At 43.6% G+C, this 27,026-nt stretch overlaps 1 long non-coding RNA gene across 2 annotated transcripts in view; it reads left to right on the forward strand.

Moving 5' to 3' along the window:
• Nucleotides 1-26,560, forward strand: part of LOC135973307 (uncharacterized) — a 55,760-nt gene extending 29,200 nt beyond the window's left edge. Inside the window, exons 2-4 of one of the 2 annotated variants that reach the window (XR_010590116.1) lie at nucleotides 24,312-24,364; nucleotides 25,163-25,258; nucleotides 25,931-26,560. This is a non-coding gene — a long non-coding RNA (uncharacterized LOC135973307). Of the gene's footprint in view, nucleotides 1-24,311; nucleotides 24,365-25,162 lie in introns of both variants that reach the window. The other variant, XR_010590115.1, reaches the window with a different exon arrangement.
• The last annotated feature ends 466 nt before the right edge of the window (nucleotides 26,561-27,026 follow it).

Consider the following 27,026-nt stretch of genomic DNA (forward strand, 5'->3'; position numbering starts at 1 on the left):
GCTCCCGAGGACAGCGTTATATAGGGGTAGAGGTGTATTATTATCACCAAGATTAATTCATGCACAAAATAATTATTTACAACAAACCAAAATAAACAAAGATCTGGAGAGTTCATTTGCAGCAGCAGCAGCTAGAAGTGTGATGTTTCTTTTCAACCATATCTGAGTTATCTCAGCCTCCGGAGTCTGCCAAACTGGGCTATAAATGAAATGCGATTCACAGTGCTTTCTGGTCTGGCTGGGCAGGGAAATACCATGGAAACAGCTTTTCGTGCAGTTTTTTTCCAGCTCTGGCCAGAACCAGGACATGAAGCAGGACACAAAAATGAGAAAATAATGGGAGGAATGTTATCTGAACTGCTTTTGAATCTGGAGAGGTTGATTTGACTTTTCAGTCAAGATTTGGGTCTCAACCAGTTTACTTATTTCTAGTGCAGATGTGATCTTGGTTTAATGGATGAGTTTGCTTAAGGATTTGTTGCATTTTTTTCTCTTCTTCGGGAACCAAAACTCAAATCCAAATTCCGTCAACCCTGGACGTCTTCAAAATTCAAATGCCATAGGAGTTGCCATACTGGATCAGCCCAGTGTTCCATCTTGGCAGTATCATTTCTCCAACAATAGGTGGTATCGGCTGCGTCAGAGGGAGGTGCAAGAAGCTCTCTAGGAGGCAGTTATGGAATAAATTGTCCATAAGGAAAGTTTCCTCCTAATAGTTAGAGGTCAGTTTATGCCCCAGAACATGAAGGTTTATATCCCTTCCAGGACTCTTGGGTTGAAATCTTAGCCCCATTGAAATCAGTGGCAAAACTCACATGGCTTCAATAGGGCAAGGATTTCTTCCTCTGAATTTTTTTTAAATCCTTCCTACTATAACTCTGGATATTTTTGCTATCCAAGTAAATATCCACTCCTTTGCTGAACCCCACTAAATTCTTGTGGCGGTTTTGCCAATAGCCCCTCTCTTTCTAATAGGCCAAACAAAAACTTCAGAGCTGAACATCTGTGGGGCTGCTCAAAATCCGATCCAATTTGTTTCCCCCATATCTAGTTTGTATCTACAAATCTGTGATCTTGCTGTAAAAGAATCTGATGACTCATTGCCTCTCTGACCTCCTGCCAATAACACTGTTCCAACCAGTCAATTAAATGAGAAACTCTAATTACTTAAAATTCAACATTTTCCCGGGATTTTGCTATTTGTAAAATAGTGAATAATTGTGCCCTTATATAGCTTTCCTTTTTATTTTTCTTGGGGAACATACAAAAATTATATGTGTAAATATTTTTCTCCAGTGAACAGATTTTATTATCCTCCTTTCCTTTTGCTTTCATTAAAAAGTGCCTCCCCCTGCAGCCATGACTTTAATATATAAATAAATAAGGCCAGATTCAAACAGCCTGAACCATAAAAAAAAAAAAAAAAAACCTGCTTGAAAAGAATCTAAAGCAACTACCACATCTGGAATAATAGTCAACATATTTTAGAAGGAGACTTCATTTTTTCTCACACAGCATACTAAATCATGGTGGCTCTGTGTGCCAAAAATAACAGTTGGATATGACTATGGGTGGATGTGAACTTATAATGAGGTTCAATAAAGTACTAATCTTATTGGGTAATGCAATCTGGTTTGCTTTTGCAGGGGGGGTAAAAGCGTGTGTGTGCGAACAGCATTCAGCTATCTCTGCTTAATCCCTCCATACAGTTTTGCCTGTGCAAATAAATATTTCAAAACTCATTAGTTGTGTCCCAAATTAGCCTCGTTTCAGGATGGATCACCGATTCCACCTGCCCATCATTTCGATCTAGGAAAATTTAATGAGACCATAAGCATAAGAGCTGTAGTATTTACTAAGAACCCCTAGAGGGTATTAGCTGGGCACAATTTCTTCATTCTCCCTTTTGCTACAGTTCATTCCCAGATAGAAAATGAATCACTAATTATCTGCTGTGCATTAAAATCATTCATGATCTTGGGGAATAAGCATCTGCAAGATCACAAGACAAGTCCCATTTTGCTGTTGATTCACTGGGCTCTGCGTATACCATCAGGGCCTGTGATGAAGAGAGGGCTTAAGTAAATCTAAAGGTGGCACCATTAGGTTAGCAGGAGATCCACGTCGACTGAAATGAAAGGTGACGTTCAGAATGAGACGTAATGGGATGAAATAAAGAAAAGGAAAACTCAGCTTAATAGCAGGAAACGCTTCCGAATGTTGAAATCCATTCGTCTGTGGAACAGTCTCTGAAGGGAAGTGTTAGAAGCCTCACTGCCTGATACACTTAAATCTCAACTGGACAAAGGACTAGGGAGCCATCCTGCACTGACCAAGGGAGTGGCTTGGATGACCTAATAGGCTTTTTACATCTCCAGCACTGATGATTCTGTCTGTGGGCAGGGAGGGCTCAAACATCATCCCCGGTGAAAAATGGGTTGGGAATGGAAAACCTACCAGGGAAAATATTTTCCCAGCTCTCATCCCCTTACAGGAAGGGACTCTCAGGATTGTGGAGAGGGTCGGGAGCATTGTCTCCTCAATGCATAGCTTGAGGATCCATGGGGAATCCTGTTCCGAACTTCGCGGGTCTTGGGGCATTAATGCAGAAGACCTGACCTGATGCAGTGAGGGACCATCCCGTCTGACGGCTTGGCTCACTCAGCCATGCTGCTACTAGTTCCCAGCCTGTACCTGCGCCACACTTCCCCGCTCATTGGGGCTGAGGGTGTGAAGTTACATTCATGCCCGCTGGAAACCTGTGGAATCGTCATGAGCATATTGTGTGAAGCCGCTGTTCGCTGGACTGCACTCTCCTGCCTGATACCAACAGCCTCGGAAATTCCGGTAGGTCCGATTGCTCAGTGCTCACACGAAAAGGGTTCTCCAGACTCTGGATGGGGAGGCCAACGTTACCTGGGTCATGCTTCTTGGTTCCCGCTGACAGTGTTGGGGACTCTTGTGGTGGAACTGTCATCTCTTGCTGCAGAGAGGATTATAAAGCTTTGGGGTGTCCCATTCAGAGCATCACCTTTCGACCAGTGTAGGGAGAAGGAGAGGAAAGAGAAGAGTAGGAGTGCACAGGCAGAGACCTCAAAGCAGTTCTTCTTTCAGTGCTACTATTCCCTCCCTGCCCCCACTCTTCCTCTCCCTCTGAAAAGAGAGAGGTGGAAAATCTATTGAACAACAGAACCTTCGGCAAACAAACCCCATCACAAACACAAAGTCAGCGCTGCACTTAAGAATGGACGTGATCCCATGGAGCAGAAAGCCGGGTTTGCAGACTCTTGCCTTCCTTTCATCCAACATGTTTAAGCCCATAAAATTCTTCCTTTCACTTCCCATATTTTATCCACAAGAGGGTGATTAAACTATCATTTCATCTCTGGTGCTTGGGTTTTTGTGAAACAAGAAGTGGGAAGCCAAGTACCAACATGGTAATTGTTTACTCTGTAGGTTGCCTTACCTGAGAAAACACTACTATCCCATGCAGATTTAGTCTGGCAAGCTCTGAATTCTCATCAGCCAACTGGATTGCTAATTCAATGCAGCCATTGGAGCAATATATTTATTATGCTTTAAATAAATCTAGCTCCAACTGATATATTTTGGTCATGTAATCAGTCTAGTTTCATAAAAGTTCACATGTGCTTTACAAATGTGCCCAATATATATGATCAGATGTGTGGGAAATATATATTTTTTCCATATGGGTCATAATATAACATAAAAAGCTTTCCTCCCCCTTCCTTGCAGCCTTATGTGGGCATATATCATAACAATCAAAAATCTGATGAGAAAATGTGTAGCGTTCAGAGCTTCCAAGTAGTTTTCCAGAGACCTGTCGCTTAATGTAGCATAAATCATTAGCAACAAAGTTGTTACCTGAACACACAAAGCAAGGCACTCTGCTTTCCTTGCTGCTGTAGAGAGAATAATTGCCGTTCCTGCTTGGTAAATATCTTGCAGTTGGATAATTCAAAATAGATGAACAGGAAACGTGTATGGAGCACATTAGCCAAGAAGGGGGCACATAACAGAACGTAAGTGGCACTGGCATGAACAAACAAACAAGGCCAATCAGTAAGCATGACAATATATTTCATTAGTGCTTTTTGGCCAGGATCCCTGAGAGGCTTACAAATTAGCAACATGCTTAAGGAGACAGCTGTTTTACAACACATAGCTGTTAGTGATGGATGCAAGTAAATAATACCTTTATCAATTGAAACTACAGGAGAGATTTTAGGTATTATAGACTGATGTTGTTATGGTCTAATTTAACAGGATGCAGGGACTCACTAACACTCCTCCTCTTTGAACCCCAGTTTTACATCTCATCTAAAAGACTTTGCCGGCAGTCATAGACTGTAATGTCCCAAATGGTAGAGAACAGCTTTAATGAATAAAAGAGACAGACTAAAACACAGTATCACCTTACAGGTTATCTCTAAATCCTGGTCTGGATTTTGCAGTCCAAAAAGGGACAGATGCGCTGCACACAGCACCCCCTAACTACATGCTGAGGTATTGTTGCAATACTCAGACAAATAATGTCACTGTCTACATCACGTACGCCACTTTCTGCAGCTTTTTTGGAAGTATCCTAATAAAGTACTGACCAGGGCTCAACCTCTCCTAATTCTGAGGTCTGGTGAAGTTAGTCATTAAGCTGTGTACATAAATAATGCAAAAATAAGCTTCCATCTGATTTTTTTAAAGTTATTTGCTTGTCATTCTACTCCCATTATGTGTTTGAGTTTTACTGGCACAGATGTTGGTTCAAAGTGAATTTTAAAGCTGTAGGTGCAAATATTTGTAGAGACCAAATTTTTAGTTCTCGTGCTCAAGAATTCATGCTGAAAGTAGCTGCACATCCCTCCATGTAGGAAGGAGAAATAATGCTAAGTCATTTACCTGGCCAGTCAGAACTAAGCAACACAACTCAAATTTTAATTATTGCAGCTTGTGGTGGTGGAGGAGAAGAGGAGAATTAACAGTTTTTTTGGAACTTATTCAGGTTTTTTTGTTTTGAAATTTGAAATGTCTGAAATTTCAAAATTGGAGAAATTCTGATGAGTTCCATAGTTGGCCAAAAATTAGGGAACAAATTTCATGAATATTTTGTCAAAAAGTTTAACTCCCTGATCTCTCCCCAATTTTGAAAGGTCGTGATCAGTAAATAAAAAAAGAAAATGTTCTCTATGATGAATATAGTCAAAGAAATCATGATTTGTTGCTGGATATTCATAAACTGAAAAAGTGGTTAAATTCATGGATTAAATTAGTCACTGTGAATTATAATAATACTTAGCACTTCTATTGTGCTTTCCATCTAAATCAAAACACGGTACGCACGTTCATTACATCCTCCCAACACTCCTCTGAGACCTCCAAAGTAAAGTCAGGTTCAATGACTTGCCCATGGTCACACAGGAAACCTGTGGCAGGATTGGGAATAAAATCCAGATCTCCTGACTTCTGTCCTGTGTATTAGCAACAAGGACATCCTTCCTCTCACATGTGGCTACCATCTTAAAAAAAAAAAAACCTTTAAGGTCCTTTCTGGGCCTTTCCCATTAGAAATAAGATCCCTCTAGAACAAGTCCTGTGATACTGACACAGCATCTCTTTGTCATGTTGCTGTATCAGATTGGAAAGTACTGTAACTTGATGGCATTTTATGGATACCCACAAGGTTGTTGGCCATGATCTTCTGAGGACTATGGATGTAGCTGAAGTATCTGTCCCTCGAGTGCTGAGAGAGCAAAGTGGGTCTGATTGCTTGGATGGCTGCTCACTATACAGAACACTACAGGAAGCCCAGTCCTTAGGGTATGGGGAAAGGACAGAGTTGCCCCCCAATTTAGCCAGCCATGTAGCTGGCTGCTGGAGTCCGTTACATTGAACTTTCATGAAGAACCTTATGGGTCTGGTAGAATGGTAACCACCAGGGCAGGACATCTCAAAAGGGAACTTCCTCGTTGTCTAATTCTATATACTCTGAATCCCAAATAACTGTAATGAGGATTTGTTGAGGCTCTAAGATGCCGAACTTGCAGGTTGATGCTAGTTCCCACAAATCCATCCCAAAGCTAGTTTGCAAAAAACGGCGTGAGTTTCCTCATTATGGACAGAAAATAAAACACTGTATCCATATTCTATAGCAGGTCTGGACTTGTTCTGCAGGGTGCATTACTGCTCTCCCATTCATCTGCTGGTATCAGCATTGCTTTAGATTTTTCTTCCTGTATTATTTTACTATGCTGTGCAATACCTCCTGGCTCACAAGACAAGACAGTGACTCATACTAGATGTCTTCCGAAGTCTTACAGTTGCTAAATGACCAGATCCAGAGGTACCAAAGAATTAGTGGAAGTTTCCTCATGATAGTGGCAGATGATATAGAGCTAAGTTTGCCATTGTTGTCTGTCAAAAGATGTGCCAGAATTTGCAATCATGTGACAGCTCTTTAAAGGTACAGGTTACTAATTCATAAGCAGGAAAATGTGACATTATTATTGATGTATAAACTGCTCTCTCTGCTTTCTAGCTCCATCTGCTGGAAGTGAAACAAAACACCGACTTAACAAAGGCTCCACAGAAAAACAGAAGCCCTATTTGAAAGTTCATCAAGTTGTCAGTAAACATTTGAGCAGGTTTATAGTTAAATTTTGCATGGTCAGTTTCTGTGCTAAACAAAACCCAAGGACCACTCTCTGCATGTCTGTCAATGCCTTATAGGGTGACCAGATGTCCCAATTTTATAGGGACAGTCCCGATTTTGGGGTCTTTTTCTTATATAGGCTCCTATTACCCCCCACCCCACCCCACCCCATCCCGATTTTTCACACTTGCTGTCTGGTCACCCTAATGCCATAGTAATGCACTGGAGGCTGTCAAGGAAAATCAGAATGAGTGAAAGGTGAAACACATCTGCATGGGAGCTTGAAAACTTGATGACACTTGCTGGTTTTATTGGCATTTTCTGCTGCTGTATCACACTAAAGAATTGATCTTTGGGATACAGGAGGAGACACAAAATAATACTCTCGACACAGTAGGTTTGAATACTAGGTTTGAGTCTCTTCTATCCGTGGTGATGTGCAATCAGTGGTTCATACCTTAAAAGGTCTTTATTCTAATTTGATCATGGAATTATTTGCTTACCAAACTCTTGTCTCTACTTAATGCAAAAATCAACAATTGGGGGAAGGAGGGATTGTTTGGGGGGGTTTATTAATTTTTTTTTTTAGTTATAAACTTTCTAGTTCTATTTTGGAGCATGCCTGTGCAGACAGGAAAATATAAAAGAGAGGACAGCCTTGCAATTAAACAAAACCTAAGCTACACATAAAGAGCACCCGTAGAATTGGGTTACCGCTTCTGGGGATAAATCTTAAGGTCCTTTTCCAGGCCAGTGTGCCTGGCTCCAGGATCAGAGGAGTGTAAAAAAGGTCACTTCAAGCCCCTCCTACATTGCTCCACAAAAATATCGCCAAGGAAAGAAGTGTTTGGGGAGGAAGTCTCCATGAGGTTCCCCTCATGGCATTTTCCCCACATCAGTCTGGGGGAACTAATGGGCTCCTGTGTCTTACCCATTAAATGCCCACTGACTTCAGCAGGCATCTTGCCAGAGTAAGGAGGACTGAGTAATAACTGAGGAAGGATTTCAGGGTTTGGCCCTGCACGTTTGAATGCAAGAAACTAGTGTGAGTGACTCTGGATACTGAAAAGGGACACCCTTCTCCACCCGCCCCCACCCTGGCTGTGCAAAGAGATTTATCCTCCTTAAATGATAGGATTTTTTTTTTTAAATCAATGCTTTCTAACTGGGGGTGACCCTCCCAGCATCAGCACACAGAATGCTATGGCAACCCGCCTAGAGTAATATCCTAGGTGATTTGCACAGGCTCCTTCTGGCGCTGCTCAGTCCTTAAGCACTGAATCTTTCACTGCAAACATCCAGCTGTCAGCTTCCCAACACAGAGCACGCCTATATCAGCTCAGCATCAGAAAGGAGTATTCTCCCAGCCTGGGCCTGTGGCAAAGGGGAGTTGGCTGTATGCTACATTTCCACTTCCCTGACCCTGGGAATTTGCATTACAGAGCTGAGTGAGAGGGGAAGGAGTTTGGCCCCTAAGCAACTTAGAGTAGCCTCAGAGCTGCTCGAAACTGTGCCTGGATGCCTATGGCTCCAAGAGGCCACTCCAGCTGCTGGAGATCACCAGAGCATATCAGTGCTCTGGTCACACATTTTTTTCCCCCCAGCAACAACCCCTACCCTGGGGGAATCCTGAGGAGTCTGCTAGACTTGTTTCACCACCCCTTTGCACTGGCAGAACAGTGCAAAGGTACCATAGTGGGGCTAAGAATCCACCCCCATGTCTAGTGCATGTGTGGCAAAGTCAAGCCTTGTTTTTGCAACTCACACTTATCCAATGTGACTCTGTCTCCTAGTGGCTGGATACATCGCGGTTTACAATTCTGCTATAGCCTGTGAGCTAACTTACCCTGAGCTTCTTTAGTTCGGGCAGTAGAGGCTTATGCTTTTAGATCCAGAAGTCCTGAGTTCAGTCCCCACTAGGGTGACCAGATGTCCCAATTTTGTAGGGACAGTCCTGATTTTGGGTTTTTTTTCTTATATAGGCTCCTATTACCTGCCCACCCTTTCTCCCGATTTTTCACATTTGCTGTCTGGTCACCCTAGTCCCCACTGCTGATGACCCACCCTGGGGAGTTGCATTACAATGGCTTTCTTTGCACCTGGCTAGCAATAAATGTGAGCATTCAGGCTGCTGTGATTTATGCCAGGAGACCAGATCTGCACAAAGTGGCTCCAGGATCAGAGGAGTGTAAAAAAGGTCACTTCAAGCCCCTCCTACATTGCTCTATATACTTTTGAGGTGTAGCCGAGAATCTGGCCCACAGGTTTGCATTATTCTTCCAGCTCTAGTAAGTAGAATAAAATAATGTCGTTTATGCTATTGTAACACATGCTAGCAGTGTGACTCTCTTGGTGTGAGTTATGCGACAGTGTCACATATCGCATGAGTCCATAATTCCAATTAGAATATTGATCAAAGAGGAGTTCCGTCAATAAAGAAACATCTTGTATAGAGTCATTCTTCCTCCAGTTTAGATTTGTACCAGCAAGTGGCGCTCAATACCTTCTTTGCTTCACAAATGTATTTTCAGTTTCACAGAGCTCTTTGAGTTTGAGCATATAGTCAGGGATCTATTCTCCCCTGACGCACATGAATGTCTCAATTGGAACTGACCGCTATGTCTGTATTTTATTTATTTATTTATAATCATAGTGTCTAGGATCCTGAGTCATGGACCAGGACCCTGTTACGCTACATGCTATTTCACAAACACGAAGCTCGATGGAGAGGACAGAATTGGGTGCCTAGAACACAGGAATAAGAGTGAGCTCGCCCTAAGTTTTCAGAAGTTACTAGTGACTTTTGGGTGTCTCATTTTTGGGGTACTCCGCTTGAGAGCCTTGATTTTCAAACAGCACTGAGCCTCCAACCTCTGAAAACCAGGCCCTCGAAGTGTTCGGTTAAGAGCAAATAACTTCAAAATATAGAATCCCAATGATTTCAACGGGCCCATTTGTAAAATACTACATAAGCGTTGGCTCAAAAAGATTTTTTTCTGTTACAAACTAACCATCCGCTGCTTTTTTTCTGCCCTGCATAAATCAAAATTAAATATAACGCTTTGTTTGTTAGGTAGTAAATAAAATAAGAGTTATTGCTGCAGCTTTGTAAAATCTGATATCCAAGGATTAGCTGAAGTTTCAAAAAATCTGAATACAAATTAAACTGATCAGAAAGTGAGATGGGGTTGTGTATTAGAAATATACCATACGCAGCTGTATGTTTTAGGGATCTCTTGAACTTTATATATGATAAAATCAGCACACAATTGAACAAATGATATTTTTTCATTTTATATTTATTATTCCTTTGAACTAATTACAAACATAGCAACTATTCTTAAGATAGAAAGAAAAAAATCATCACTTATCATTAATTTCTATTATATAAGTCAGTCCCCACTATATAAGCCCATGAAAGATGCTGAAGAATGAAAAAGCAAAAGCAAATATCTCTTAGTGGGAAAAGTATTTTTTATTAAGTTAGACTTTTTTGCAGTTTTAAGGTAGAAAAGGCAACCTAACATGACAGATGTATAGGGATATTTGATTCAGTTTTCATCCAGCATGCATGAATGCCACAGTGGGCAGATGGTCTCCATAAGAGAATGCATGAATTGTTGTCTCTCAGAATGCAAAATTTTATATACCAGATTCCATTGTACATTGAAAAATTCCAGTTCTACTTCTAATACTTTTTTCATCATCATTTGAGTCTCTGCCAACTCTCTTTAATGATGCTACAATGCTAAGGATTTCAATCCAATTGGCAACAAGCCAGCTGTGACTCCTTTTAAAGCAATATAGGCTCACTCTATTTCACAAGGTGCTTGCCCAGCATAGAGATCTGATTCTTTGGTATCAAAATCTTGTGGAAAGCATAATATTCTTACAAACACGATTACATATTTAAAATTAGATAAAGTTGGCCAGAGAATCTGGCCCAGGGGGCTAGGACTTGCTCACCTTACTCACGAGTAGCCACATCTATGTCAGTAGATCTAGTATTGTTATAAAGGGTTATATGCGGGGAATTGCCACATATTCTGTGCCACAATTTTTGTTGACCCACAGATAAGAAGACCCGGGGACAATCATGTTAAGGTATTGTTGCAGCATTATCAAACTTAGGTACTTATATGATCTCCATTACAATAGTATCTGAGCACCACATAGTCATTAATGTATTTGGTTTACAAGTCCCCTGTGAAGTGGGGAAGTGCTCTGCTATTATTCTCATTGTACAAAGGGGAAACTGAGGCAGGATGTGGTAAAGCAGGGAATTGAACCTAATCTTGAGCCCCAGGGTAGCACTCTAATCACAGAACTAGCCTCTCTCTAAGGTAACAGGCATTCTCATCAGTTTATTTTATATTTTATTTCTTGCGATGAAATAAATAAATTTTCCATTGAAGGCTGTTTTCAGCATAAAGAACATGGGTAAGGAGAGCAGAATTCAGCCCATTCATAGGATATTTAAAGCAGGTAATCAAATATCTAAATCTGAGTATATATTTGGGGGCCAAATCCCCATCTGTCGTTTAAAGAAAAGAAAGCGTGGCTCCATTGATGTCAATAGAGCTACAATGACTTACCCTTGGCTTATGTTTAGAAAGTGTCCATCCTCGGGCCTTTGCAAGAAACACAATGAAAACATCATTAAAATACAGTACAAATAAAACTGACTCTTATTATTATTGTATATTCATACCCAGGTTCAGGACATTTATCTGTGTGTATAGGGCTTTATACCCTGCCAGTCAAGGGGAATCTGAATAACTTACAGATGTTTTGAAGTGGAAGACAGAAATCAATCAAGCCAATCTTAGGGAGATAGGGGTTATATAACCATAAGCTGGTTTCAGCAGTGAGATGGGATCTCTGAGTGAGATGCAAAGGGGAGCATGTTTCTGCTAGTCAGCTGACACAGTGTAAGCTAGGGGCTAACATTTGGGACTGATGGCTACATCGCCCTTATCTGACTGGAGGACTGGACAGCCCCTTCTCCTTGCAGACCCCTCCCACAGGGAACATTGTGGATTGGCCTGCCTATTCGCAGGCCACCCCTCACCTCAGGCCCTTGTGTTTTTTAGGTGTTGAGAGCTTTCGGTGTGCCTAGCACTGCACAATACAGAATAGATACACTGTACAGTACATACAGCGAGGTATAGGGAGCCCAAGGTCTGATAGTCTGGAAGTTAATTGTGACTTGCCAGGGCATAAGGGGAAAAAAGAACATCACTTAGACCCACTGAGGGAGCTACACAGAGCTTAGGTTCAGGCTTAGAGGGCAGGCAGTCTGTATGCATCTATTACTCCTATCCTCGATAAGTGGGCAGGGAGGGGTGGCATAGACCAGCAGCAAATTACTACCCCTTTTGCCCCCAAAAATGGGTGAAGCGGGCACGATGCTCTATGCTTCAGCGGATTGCATAGCAGCTGGAGAGGGGAACTGAAGATCTGGCTTAATGTTATATTCAGGGGTCCATCTTGTGCCCTGTAGATTGTGAATCTTGGTACTCTCATTACATTAACTAAGCAGATCATTAGCGTTTCTACTATAAAAATAGCATTTTGGTCATTTTTACAGTTAAACAAATGGGGCTTTGAATTACTAGTTACAGACTGATGCTGCTATATTAGCGATACAGAGGCCCTGACCCATAGGAATACTTGTGATTAAAGTTAAGCACGTGCTTATGGGCTTTGATGGATCAGGACCTGTATATGTCTCAACACAATGAGAGTTATGACACAACACAAAGTAAGGGGACAAATGTTCCCAATAAAACTGCAAGAAACCATTATGGCTGAGATTTTTAAAGCCACCTAAAATATTTGGACTTCCCATTCCTGTTGGTTTTCACAGGAAGTGGGCATCCCCTCCCATAGACATCTGTGGAAACATCAGCCTCCACTTTGTATATAATTCTTTGTCTCTGATATGACACGAATATCTTGTACAATGATGGGGCATTTGAGTTTTGACTAAAAGCTGGAGAGAGACTCCTTTGAGACATGTTGAAACGCGTGTGATTCTGGAAACAACTTCCTAATAGAATTAGTTATTCACAAACTGAAATTCCAAAGGAAAAAGCCATGAGGCCAAGTTAGACATCTGTATGGCTTTTCATTGAGATAATTGTAAACCATGGGATAGTGACCTAGACAAACAGCAAAGTAAACTTCAGATGATCTGATTAGTTTCATTGGCTGTGATGCAGATACATTATCTGTATGTTCAATACCATGTGAAAGACCATGCATTTAAGATGAGGGCATCTTCTGGGAAATCTTCTGTTATTAGTACCCATGGTGATACCAGTCAAGCTGTAACACATCCTCCAAGGAAATGAAATCTATAACATAGTTAAGTCAGCCTCTTGCATAAACATGAGTAAGCAACATTCTAGAGGACAATTACAGTATATGTGTTTACACTGTTGGGGAAAAAATTGTTTACAACTGAATGATGCATTAAGAAATCTCTTTCCTTCCTTCCTTTTGTAGACAGAGTAGGGAAAAGAATTTTCTTCTTTTAATGGTTATTCCTAGATAGACTTCTCCATCACCTATTGTGAAAAGGAGATGTTTTTGCTGGAACTAAAATTTGTGTATGGAAATGTTCATACCATTCCTCATGAATAATATAGTGAGGTATTTATTATATGGAGGTTATGAATGCAGCCTTCATTGTATCTCCATGCAGGACCCAGATAACTGATTTGATTGCAGAAAGCTGCTAATTAATATAGCTGTTACCAAGGCAAATTTAGTGTATAGTATGTGTGTGAAAGGTTAGGCTGTTCTAAACCTATTATAAGGTGGTCATTATTCAACTTTATATTTCTGAAATTAAGGCAGTGGATTTAAAATCCCAGGTACATTCACTGGATTGCCTTTATATGTACAATAATGTGTTTATATGTAAAATGAACAACATTTTCATTTTTTTTACATTCTCTGAATGGAAAGTTATTTGCAATTAGTTTGCATCATTACCTCTGCTTCTTGTGTAGTCTGCCAGCCCTGTGGTTTTTTTTTTTTTAAAAAAGGATCTGTTATAGATTCATTGATTCTAAGACCAGAAGGGATCATTGTGATCATCTAGTCTGACATCCTGTATAACACAGAGCACCCACGGAAAAAAATTAGCAAGTGCTTAGCACCCACCAGCAGCCAAGGTTTCCCCCCACAAGCCAGCGCCTCTCGCCTGCTGATGGCCCCACTAATCAACCCCTCACCCTCCCTCCCAGCGCCTCTGTACCACCGCGATCAGCTGTTCCGTGGCGTGCAGGAGGCACTAGGAGAGAGGGGGAGGAGTGGGGACGGGGCGTGCTCGGGCGAGGGGGTGGAAAGAGGCAGGGCAGGGGCAAGGCAGGGGTGGTAAGGAGTGGGGTAGGGTGGAGCCTCGGGGGAAAGGGTGAAGTGGGGGCATGAGGGAAGGAGTGGAGTGGGAGCAGAGGGGGGATTGAGCACCCCCCGGGGTAAAGAGGAAGTCAGCACCTATGGCCAGAGATATTCCCCGCAAGAATTCCTAGAGGATATCTTTTAGAAGAACATCCCAAACTAGCATCCCATTTAAGCGCTGTACCACACTTAACTATACTCTTATACAATTAAAGCAAATCTCAGCAGCTTTACGGTCAGTTCCACAGGGACTTGGTCAGCCAGCCAGACACCTCCTGCTTCATCATACAGGAATTGTATCCACAGCGTATCTCAAAAGTCACCAGGTTTGGGCTATGTTGGCCTGGGATGTGGGAGCAGGTTCCAGAATTTCAGAGACATCCCAGAGAATGCCAGGCCAGCTACCCCATCTCTTTTATAGCAAGGAGCATCCTGCTTGAACACCTCTGCTGTGGCGGGTTGGCATGGTGAGAGAGGTGATCTCGTCGGTGGTTTGGAAGTACCAGATTTAATGTTACCTGTACAACCTTAATTCAGCCTCTGTGTGCACAGGCATCATGACAGTGGTTCTCATCCTTTCATGATTTGTAATAGGATGATGCTAACCGATAGCATATTTGAATGTGATGAGGTGTATGTACCTTACACCCAACTGGAGAGTAGAGGGGTTAAATCCCTCCCGGGATGAGAAAAGAAATCATACCCTGCATCGTGAATCTGCATTAGCTGCCAGTCTGGAGAAAATGGCTTTGAGCTTTGGTCCTTAAGAAGCAGTCACAAAAAGGGTGGTAAAGAGCTGCACTTTCTTTATGCTGGCCAGGTAAGAGTGGTGCCTGGCTGGTGGAAAAGAGGTGTGGCTGGAACGCTCTATAGTCTGGCAATGCCCAACTGCTGGAACACCATAAGGCTGCTCTAAATTGTGCAAGGGCCAGACTAGCTCCAGTGAACCCCAGGATTAGGGCAGGCTGACCCGGAGCTCCTCTGAGGACCTGGCCTCTTGTGCATGTTGTATTTTATGATACAGGTTTATCATGGATGTGTGGTCCTCTCTTAATTCTTGTAAGTCCTTCTGTCTGCAAGGTGGATTCAACAAAGTGGGACTCATCTGATATGCAGTTTACCAGTGCTAGCTCCACACATTTTTTAAAAAAAGCTGAAGTTTATGGTTATCTGCAAATTCTTTACAAATATGCAAATTAGCTCATTACATAATTTGTCACACATGAAACTACAGGAAGCTCAGCAGTGATGGATGAAGCACCGTGGAGGGGAAAAAAATGAACTTAGGGCATGTTTAGGGCCAGATTCAGATACTCTTAACCATATTAAGTGGCACCTTACTCTACAGGAGCGTCCTAGTGACTGCAGTGGGCAGGGCCGGCTTTAGGCCGATTCCACCGATTCCCCTGGATCGGGCCCTGCGCCTAAGAGGGCCCCGCGACCTAAAGAAGAGTGCCTTTTTAAACTTTTTTTACTTACCCGGCGGTGGTCTGGGTCTTCGGCACTTCAGCAGTGGGGGGTCCGCAGAAGACCAGGAGCGAGTGAAGGACTCCCCCGCCGCCGAAGACCCGGACGGCTGCTGGGTATTCGAATCGAGCCCCGTAGTGCCTAAAGCAGGCCCTGGCAGTGGGACCACCTATACCAAACTCTGTCCCTTGAGGAGCACCCTGACCCTTTTTGTTTCTAAATTTACTTTATCAGTTTGTAACCACTGCACTTACAACCTTTCACCAGGATTCAAAGGAGCAAAGGGGAGCTGACATCATAACCAGAGACCATGCATTAAAGTGCAATACATTATGTCACATTTAGGACTAGATTGTGCCTGATGCAACCAAGCAGTCTATGACACAGGGACAAATATTTGATACTGTGCTCTTCAATCTAGCAGAGAAAGGTCTAACATAACCCAGTGGCTGGGAGTTGAAACTAGACAAATGCAGACTGACAGTGAGGGGAACTAATCAGTGAAACAATTTACTAAGGGTCATAGTGGATTTTTCATCACTGAACTTTTAAATCCAAGTTCTAAAAGATCTGCTCTAGATTTTTGAGGGATGTGCTGTGGCCTGTCTTATGCAGGAGGCTGGATGAGATCATCACAGTGGCAATTCTTATGTTTCATAGATTCCAAGGCCAGAAGGGACCAAAATGGATCAGACACATGGTCCACCTAGTCCAGTGCCCTGTGTCCAACAGGTGGTCATTACCAGAGGCTTTAGAGGAAGGTGTGAAAAACCCTGCAGTAGGCAGACGTGGGATAAACTGTTCTCCCATGAAGGTCTCATCCTAATCCCTAGTTAGAGATCAGTTTAACCCCTGAAGCATGAGGCTTTGTATACATTTCACAGATTCTGTTAGCATTAACTATCCTAACACCGACTAGCCGACTTGAAGTTCAAAGTACTGTAGTCCTGCTAGAGTGGGAAGCTGGTTTGAGGGGAAGAATATTACAAAGCCCTTTGAGGGCGGAGGGAGACTGTGTGCTGCATGGTTTTTCGGAGTGTCAGTTGTACTACAGAAGATTTTCTAACACGGTAGAAGCACAGGTGCCCGGCTTTCTTCTGCATCAGGGATGAAGGCTGTGGGGAGGTTTTCTCAGATATTTTGGAAGCAGCCCTTTTCCAAAGATTGTTGCTGAGGAAAATGGGTGCCTGTATTTGCATTACTGGCTGCTCAAGGGAAATAAGCCTTTCACCTTGTTCCACTAGTTCCATGGTCAGGGTAAGGGCAGTTGTTTGGCATGAGAACAGCATTTTATTTCTAGAAACTTTAGAACATGAGAACATAAGAACACACTGGGTCAAACCAAAGGTCCATCCAGTCCAGTATCCTGTCTTCTGACATGTATCAGAGGGGTAGCCATGTTAGTCTGAATCTGTAAAAAGCAACAGAGGGTCCTGTGGCACCTTTAAGACTAACAGAAGTATTGGAGCATAAGCTTTCGTGGGTGAATGCCCACTTCATCAGACGCAGTCCGATGAAGTGAGCATTCACCCACGAAAGCTTATGCTCCAATACTTCTGTTAGTCATAGGGCAGGTCTTCACTACGGGGTGGGGGGGTGTCGATTTAATATACGCAAATTCAGCTATGCGAATAGCGTAGCTGAATTCGACCTATCGGAGCCGACTTACCCCACTGTGAGGACGGCGGCAAAATCGACCTCCGCGGCTCCCCGTCGACGGCGCTTACTCCCACCTCCGCTGGTGGAGTAAGAGCATCGATTAGGGGATCAATTGTCGCGTCCCGACGAGATGCGATAATTCAATCCCCGAGAGATCGATTTCTACCCGCCGATTCAGGTGGATAGTGTAGACCTAGCCTTAAAGGTGCCACAGGACCCTCTGTTGCTTTTTACGGTCTTCTGACAGTGGCCAATGCCAGGTGCCCCAGAGGGAATGAACAGAACAGGTAATCATCAAGTGATCCAATCTCAGCTTCTGGCAAAGAGGCTAGGGACACCATCCCTGCCCATCCTGGCTAATAGCCATTTATGTACCTATTCTCCATGAACGTACCTAGTTCTTTTTTAACCCTGTTATAGTCTTGGCCTTCACAACATCCTCTGGCAAAGAGTTCCACAGGTTGACTGTGCATTGTGTGAAGAAGTACTTCCTTTTGTTTGTTTTAAACCTGATGCCTATTAATTTCATTTGGTGACCCCCAGTTCATGTATTATGAGAAGGAATAAATAACACTTCCTTATTTACTTTCTCCACACCAGTCATGATTTTATAGACCTCGATCATATCCCCCCTTACTCGTCTCTTTTCCAAGCTGAAAAGTCCCAGTCTTATTAATCTTTCCTCATACGGAAGCCATTCCATACCCCTAATAATTTTTGTTTCCCTTTCCTGAACCTTTTTCCAATTCCAATATATATGTATTTTTTTGAGATGGGGCGACCACATCTGCACTCAGTATTCAAGATGTGGGTGTACCATGGATTTAGATAGAGGCAATATGATATTTTCTGTCTTATTATCTATCCCTTTCTTAATGATTCCCAACACTCTGTTTGCTTTTTTGACTGCTGCTGCACATTGAGTGGATGTTTTCAGGATGTTTCCTGTTATACTCTGCGGCCTCCACCTACCCCTTCAAACCATCTAACAAACCTGGCTTCTGACCTCCAGGAATAACTTTATTTTTAAATTTATTCTGTCCAATGGGAAGAACAAGGACACTGGGACTCCTACAATTTACTTCAGTGGAAGTTCCACTGTTCCCAGAGTCCTCTAGACTTATATCTCTAGTCTATGTAGCACTTGGAAAACCCAAAAGGATTAAACTGTAATCAGAAAAGCAGTCACAAGGGTAGACAGCTTCTCTGAAATTGAGCCGAATCTTGTGATTTGAGCCCTAGGCTGGCTTCTTCTGCATTCCGCTGGCTGGTCATAGGCTGGTCTCACCAGTATTTCTAGCTTTCTCATGATACTTCATCACTCCACTCTCAGCCATGACAGGAAACCGGAATTATGGTGGAGGAAAAATGTATCCTAATATCTCAGAAAGGCTTCGGTTTGAGTTCAGCTAATAAAAAAAGACCACCTCTGTTGTAATGAGGGTTGTTTAGACTTTGGGATGGCCCTTAAAGGTATAATTCTGACAGGCCCCATAACAATAAACACATTAAATTAATTGATTTAAAGGGGCAAAGGTTCAGTGGGTGATTTTTTTTAATGTCCAAGCCAGTTAACTCAGCATGAATTTAAAGAGAGCGAAAATAGAAGTTTTTTTTTTTTGTTTTTTTTAAACGAGCAAGTGTCAGTATATCACAGAGGCTAATTAATGCTCTTTGTAAGGGATCAGCCCTTGACAAGCCTTAATGGCCAGGCTTGGCCACGTTCTTAGGTTAAGAGAAATCCAATAAGATATCAAATTAGCTGGGGCTTTATTTTCTTTTCTAAATCAGCGAGAGAATTGCGATCGCGCCCTGGTGCAGGCAGCTATTCTTCCTATCTCTTAACTCCATTGTGCTTGGGTGAACAAAGCCACGAGGTGTCATTGAAAGGTGCTGTGACCTCCATCAGCAACTCTCCCCATTGTCGGTGGGTTGTTGTTTTTCCACTGAGATCTACTGATCATAAATAAGCATGAATGAAAGAGTCTGTGGGGGCTCATAACCAGCCAAGGTAAAGTCCTTTCTGATTTTCCCACTTTAGCCTTCCTGACATAGAAGGCTAGAATAAAGCAAGGGGACCACACCTCCGGATTAACCCAGCTGGAGTTCCTATTTCCAATTGTAAAGGCGGCACTCCAGCATCATAACAATCATCATAATTATCACTTACAGAGGAGTCTTATCATATAACAGCTTCTTCTTTTTTTTCCAGGGGGCGTTGAGGGCTGGGGGATAATTCCACCCACTGGGGTTTGTGTCTTCATTCATTATTTTCCAAACAAGTCAGTGGAAAATTGAAATCCCTGAGCAATTTACAGATTATGGACCTCTTGCAAATAGGTGCATACGCTGCACACACGTGTGTGCGCACACACGCGTGTGCAGAATCGCTCTGTCCATTCCAGACACGGAACATAAAACAGGCACATGTTGGCCGACTGGAAAAAACTGTGTTTTGCTCAAAGGTTAGACAGCAACTTAAGTAGCCTTCCCTGTTAAGCCTAGCAACTCCAGCCTTGCCCCACAGCTCCTCCTGGCTTAATCTTTCTTTCTTTTTTTTTTTTTTTGGCTCAGTGAATTGTGGTCAAGGCCATTGTAACGTGAGCACTGCCTGCGCTGGGATTGGCTGGAGGAGGCTCAGAGAGGCCCCTTTTCACAGGGGACTAATTGCTTTAGACCACCAGTATTTGGGAGCTACAGATGTCTTCCTTAATTTGCCTAGAGAGCACAATCGGCCCCATCTGTTGCATTTTTCCCCCCTCTGTCTCTCAAGTCGCCTTCTTCCCCCTGTCTGCAAAGGCCTAAATTGAAAACTCATCAAAAAGTAATACAAGAGCAGTTTGGCTGGAAAGCCTCTGCCGAGGGGCTTTGGCTTTAATAAAGGCCCCCCTGCTACTTTTACACATGGGCTGGAGACTAGAGAAAGGGGGAGGAAGGCAGAAATGACCAGGAGGGGAGGGGGAGTTCGATTCTAACAGCCAGATGGGATATTGGGAGGCAGAATAATTTGAAGTGTCGTGGCTGAAAGGGGGACATGCAGGAAACTCCTTATGTTTTATGTACACACAGCAAAATAGATGACTTCTGGGGAGGGCTGGAGAGGGACTGTGGGGTTTGAAATATCTTAGTCTAATGGGAGAGCTTCTGCTGACCTGCAATTGATCACTTCCCTGGCACACACCTGTCTGTCTTCGCATTCTCTGCTCTGGGGAAATTCCAGGGGAAAGAAGGGAGATTGAGAGTAATGATAGGAGAGAGAGGGTAAGAAGTGGTGACAGCTGACACTTGGAAGGGAGGGAAGCCGAACAACTGGTCTGTAGTTGAGAACCCTGGCTCATCCTGTCCTAGTGCCCAAAGAATGGGTCTGGAACCTACCCTGCCTTGAAAGCAAGGTCTAGACAAAGGGTGGATGCTGTTGGGGCCTTAGCCTCTGTGTGTTGTCTGGGCATGAGGGTATCTCACCATTTCTGGCTCATTGGTTTGTCCTGGCTTCTGGAGAGTGGGTGAAAAATCCTGATTGTTCCTTTCACACACAATCTACCTTTCTAACACAGACCTGCTCCAAATCCTGCCCACTTGGAACCAGACAGATGCATTTTTGATTCAGCTGTGGAGAGTAAAATGGACAAACCCAAACCACTCTTCCCTTAAAATATTAACAGTGAAGATTGTGCAACCCCTCCCGTGCCTGATCCAGTGGTTGAAATCACAACTGCTACGATGTGTTCTCTGTGCCATCAAGTTTGAGCAGCTGAACAGAGCAAATCATAGCAAGTTGCTCTCTGAAAACTGTGACTCCCTCTCATAAATATCCAGATCTTGTTGTGTTTCTCTCTTTTATGAGGTGTGGTTTCTATGAGTCATAAAAACAGTATTGTTTAACATGAATAAAAAGGGCACTTCCTTACTGCAGCTTTGATTACACTCGCTAAAACTACTCCACCGGGCCCTGCTCCCGATACTCTGAGAGCCGTGTGAATGGACCCTCACACCTGTGTGGAGTTCCACCAAAGTCTGCGGAGGTCCCTGGTGGTGTTAGATCCTGTGCAGCTGATCCCATGGCAGAGGCAGGACCTGGAAGATGTCAGAGGTTGGAACGCTATGATCTGGATTTCTAAAACATGACTATGGCCCCGTCTGGCCAACACTTACACTGTGTAACTTTAAGTATCAGGGGGTAACTGTGTAACTTTATGCATATGAGCAGTCCCATAGCACCAGGCTAAGCTATTCTCTTTGCTTTCTCTTCCCCACGTGGCCACCCTGTCTTGTTTCCTGAGCTCAGTCGGACTACACATATGCAGAAAGTTCCACAGCTGCGTGTTTGGCATAGTCATATGGGATACAGCCAGCCTATAGAATGCAGTGTTTCTCCTCCTAACCCCCCAATGTATAACAATGCTTTTCAGTATTATCATCTCAGTCAAGGAAGACAGTGCAAGATAGACTAGAGATGGATATTAGGTTTTTAAAATTACAAATCTATCGGCTTAACATTAGAGGCTCACGCTAGATCGGGGTAGTGAATAGGGCAAAGGGGGACTGTCAGACGCTTTTGAACGTACCCCAAAATCTTTTTATTTACTTATTATTTATTTATTTATTTTATTATTTTATTTTCTCTGGAGTCTGGACCTTGACCATACCTTGACCAAGAAATTTGGACCTTGACAAAAAATAATTGACTACCCTTGCAATAGATTATACTACGAATGGGTTATTTTTCACAAGCAGACATCATCTATGCGAAACACAGGGATAATTCCTCTGTCTCATACTGCTCTGTGGGTGTGTGTCAGAAGACACACAAACTGTTTCCCTTTGACAATCCTCAAAAACATGTACAAGGGATGTAACCCAATACCGATACAGAAGCTTTTTGGCACAAGTAAACACAGATAGTTTCCCCATGATTCATAGTGTTGTTATCTATCTATATACTTATAAGGTCTTCCATCACAATAGTGTCAGAATCCTCACAAGCAATCATGAATTTATGTTTGCATCACCCCTGGGAGATAGGGAGCATTTTTATGATCATTCCCATATTCTAGATGAAGAACGGAGACAGAGACAGATTAACCCCTGGTTTGCTTTAAATCATACAGGAATCTGTAGCAGAGTCAAGAACTGAACCTAGCTCTCTTTAGTCCCAGGCCAGTGATTTAACCACAGGAACATCCTTCTTCTTGGAACTGCAACTTGAACTTAGGACTTAACATTCATTAAAGAAATAAGATCTATTTTAATTTACCCTTGATTTCTTTTAACTACAAGGTCTTACCTTTCCCTCCCAGCCTTAAAAGAATATATTTAGTATTATAATTAGAGTAAAACTTGGTGTATGGCCATTATTCGTTCTTGTTTATATAAAAAACCAGCAGCCAGTGTGATCAAAAGCAAGAGGAAGAGTGAACATTTATTTGACAGGAGACAAAAATCCAGCTACATAAGAAAATCAGTCTGACCTTTATTCACCTTTACTCTGTCCTCATTATTTCAAGAACACGTCATACAGGGTGGATGGTGAAAACTTGTGTAGATGTACAATGACGCAGTCCTGATTGAAGGGCTTGGTAGGAGGAGTGTACTAATGTATGTGGCATGATGACACTGCCCTTCTGTGAAACTCTAATGGCTTGTCACGGTCTAGAGTATAAAAGAGACAGTGGTACACTTAGTGCTAGCACTACTGTCAGTCAGGAAGTCAGGGATATCCTATTGCACATGGCTTCAACCCCTTGAGAGGGACAGCATGTTGCTTTGGGTGCTGTTGAGAGTACACTTGGTCACCTGCCATAGCACATACTGCTAAACTCTGCTAGAACTTCGCAGTCTAATCAAGTGAATCCCACTCTACAGCCCCCACCCCCCCCCGACAATTAAACATCAGTTGACATACTTGAGTAGAAAGACTCTATATGACTGGAAGAATCACTTCCAATTGAAATGTAGATGTTCTACTCAGAGATAAAGGTGTGTTTGTGGATGGGGGTGGGAGAGGAAGCATAAGAGAAAAAATGACTGACAATCTAAGGGTTTGTCTGCATGAGAAAGTTGCACCAGATTAACTGAAAATGTGATTTTTAAACCAACTTAGTTAAACCAGTGCAAAAGGAGGATACTCTAATTTTGGTTTAAACCAGGCTTATTTTTCAAACAGGTTTCAGTTAAACTGCAGTAGGCCACTTTTACTCTGAAATAAGGGTGTCCACACAGGGGTTTGGACTGGTTGAACTGGGACTCAGTTGGCACATGTTTCGGGGGTTTGTAATTTTTCATGACTCTTTGCTCGGCCTTAACGAATGTAAGGACTTCTTATTCAGTTCCAGATCTCCATTCCACTGGCCATCAGTTTCACGCTGCTCCTAGCTAATATTGCAATAAAATGAAGTACTTTTGAAGAGAAGTATAGATGATGCTGTCACAGAACCACAGGATCTGTGCTACACCCCAGCATATAAGCAGCCCCTGGGTGGAACCCCTTCAGTGCACCAGACCCCCAAGGGGTCCCACATTTCCTTAAGGGTATGCCACGCAGGCTCAATTCCTCCAAGGCTAAGCCTCTGGACTCCAGTCCTCCCGTTCCATACTGTGAGCTCTGCTTAGTGAGTCCAACGGAGAGAGACTGCTGGTCAGAGACTTGTACATTCTTCAGGGACCAGTGGTCCTCAGGAAGGATTTCTATTGACACCAAGCAGCCTTTTCAAGACAGAATAGGATTTATTAGTCAACTGGACACAACAGTGGGAAGTCCTTAAGTCAGCACAGAGAAGCAAAGGTTAAGACATTGTCCATTCTAGCCAAGCCAACTCTCCACATGGCCAAGCTGCCATGGAATCAATGTGTTGGTTGTCTCCTCCGGTCTCTGTCAGTCCCAGGTAAAAGCTGATGAGTCTCTCCAAAAGCCAGCTCTTATCATAGGTGCTGGAGCTAGGGGTGCTGGCGGTGCTGCTGCACCCCCTGGCTTGAAGTGGTTTCCATTGTATACAGGGTTTACAGGTTGGTTCAATGCCTCTCAGCAAACAGCACCCCCACTATACAAACTGTTCCAGCATCCCTGGCTCATATCCCAGCTGACATCTCGCAATCCATTGTTCTCTTGCAGACCCCAGCAGAGTTCAAGAGTTCCACCGGCCAGAGTTTCTCATAGACTTTAAGGTCAGAAGGGACCATCATGATCATCTAGTCTGACCTCCTGCACATTGCAGGCCACAGAACCTCACCCACCCATGGGCAGTGCGTCGCATAGGCTGGGGAAGACTTTGCCTCCCCAAACACCCTGGCGTGGTCCCGCCCACGCTCCTCCCCGCTTCTGCTTGCCCTTCCCCCTTGGCCCCAGCCCAGGCAGGCTGCTTCTCTCAGGGAAGCGTGTAGGGCTAGGGAGGCTGGGAGTGGGAGTCGCTGGGGTCACCCAGTGCTGGGGGGACCCCGGGTGCAGGGGCTGCACCGCCCAGCACTCGGGGGGGTCTGGAAGCACTGGGGCTGCCTGCCCTGTGCTCGGGGGGGGGAGGCACTCCACCCCCCCCAACCTACACTTGGGGGCTGGGAGGCTGGCAGCCATGGGGAGGGGGTCTCCAGCAGGGGAAGAGGGCAGATCCTCAGGCAGGGGGGTGGGGACGGACAGGGGCTAGCCTCCCCCAGGCGGTGGTTCACCTGCTGCCCATGCACCCACCCACTCCTGTAATACATCCCTAACCTCTGGCGGCGGAAGTTTCACGCTGTCCACACCAGTGCTATGTCGGCGGGAGATGCTCTCCTCCCCACATACCTTCTGCTTCTCGCTGAGGTGGAGCAATTATATCAGCATAGTGCGTCTTCACCAGACACGCTACAGCGGCACAGCTGCATCCATGCAGCCATGCTGATGTAGCACTGCGGTGTAGACTTGTCCTGAGAATGGTTCAAAGGAAATCACTGACTTGATCTAGTGTTCATGGATCCTTTTTCTTTCCGTAGGTTCGTTACAGAATGAAGAGCCCCTTTTGAGAATCCCCAAATAACCATTAAGAGTGAAAACTCTGGACAGTTTCCTAATCACAGGATTACAAGCAGGTAGTTTGCACCTCTGTTTATATCACACCGTGGATCCCAGTTATTAGCACCGTAGGCTCTGACTGGTTTTTGCGGTTGCAGCTTACGTTTAGGATGGATTTCAACAAAATAAGTTAGTTCTACAATCATTCAAATGACATTGACGTTTGACCCTATTTAAGAATAATCGTTTTGTGTGCATGTGCGGGCGGCGAGGGGATTGGGAGCAAATATGATGGATTTTTAAACTTGGACAAAAATGACCGATTAGTAATGGCTAGAGTCAATCACAGCACAAGCAGGTGTGTGTAAGCAGGACTGGGCTTGAACCAGGTACTTTCAGAGCCAAAGTTGAAGTCACCCTTCGGGTTAGGGGATGGAACGTTAGGACAGGGCCAGGCAGCACTTCCCGGGACAGGAAATAGGCCTGCCGAGTGCACGTCTCTCTGGGACGACGCTCTTCACTGACACCAATCCTTAGTGGATGGGGAAGGGGGAAATTACATGGTAAAGGGACATTTGCCTATTGGATATTCATGCCAACGGGTTGGGAATCAGTTCCGGGACTGCTGCCAATGTTACTGTGGGAGAGCTTTTATGTATCATTAATATAGATAGATTGTTGCCGAGTTTTCCCAAGTTGATGTGGTGTCCTTTCCCCCCCAGTAAATGTTTTCTTTGTTTCATACACAGACTCGTGCTCATGAGGGGGGAAGTATTGCCTATTCAGGAAGGTAGTTAGTGATTCCCAGAAATCTGGGGTGGCGGCTCAAGCCAGTGCGATTGTTCATTTTAAGAGGGAACCCAGCCTTTATTCCTGCCGACAGCACCTGGCTGAAGGGTTACAAATGTTTAAATTCCTGTCAAGGTTAGTCTGAGGTTTTTTTGAGTTGTGATCCAGACTAAAAAATGAATAAACATATTACAACTTATTTAAGGAGAAACAGGTTCTCGAGCTGGAAAGATCTCAAACCGTTAGCAGAGAACAAAAGCCAGTGGGGCTGATATTTCCAAGCAAGTTCTGTGTCATGAGATCTCTTTGGCGACCTTGTAATATAGAAATCACTACAAACGCTTCTCTGTTTCAGTGGCCCCAGGAAAGAGTAGGAGGTTGGTGACTTATCAAAGCGACTAGCTCCTTAGGGAGAAGGTGTGAATGACCTTCCTTGAGTAAGTCACTGGATAGTCTTTGCTAGGCTGAGGCTGACTGCTGGTACCAATAGGTCTCTGTCTTGCTATTCAAAAAACTGATACTCTGTTATTACATTTATTTTTTAATGAGCAGATTTCAGAACAGATAAAAAAACTCGGAGGTTTTTGCTCATGTGGTGGCATTCATCACATGTTTCCATAAGTCGCCCCTGAATCACTTCTCATGCTGGTATAAATCAAGAGTGACTACGCTAAAGTCTCTGGTGTGACACAGATGTAAGTGAGCTAAGAGGGTAGGCGCTCACTCTGCTATATTTGTTTTCTGTATAAATAGCAACAAACATCAACAGCTGAAAACTTTTTTAAAGAATATTGCAGCCAAAAAGGCAGCTACGATTCTCTTTATTACCAAAATGGACATACCGTCGGAGGGGGACTGGGAAAGTGATTGAACTTTTATCCTAATAACCTCTGTGATAATAGTTAGCTCAGAAAAGACAGGCTTTAAAGAGGCTTTGGCTTCTTGTTCAGTGACTTGGAGAAGCGGGGGGAAAAGCAACCAGAGGCTTTTTTCATTTGAAGATCAATGTGAATCCCAGAAAATCCCATTATTTCCCTTTTAGATCAGTGGCCTGAC

Source organism: Chrysemys picta, chromosome 8 (assembly GCF_011386835.1).
Source record: "Chrysemys picta bellii isolate R12L10 chromosome 8, ASM1138683v2, whole genome shotgun sequence".
Lineage (NCBI taxonomy): Eukaryota > Metazoa > Chordata > Testudines > Emydidae > Chrysemys > Chrysemys picta.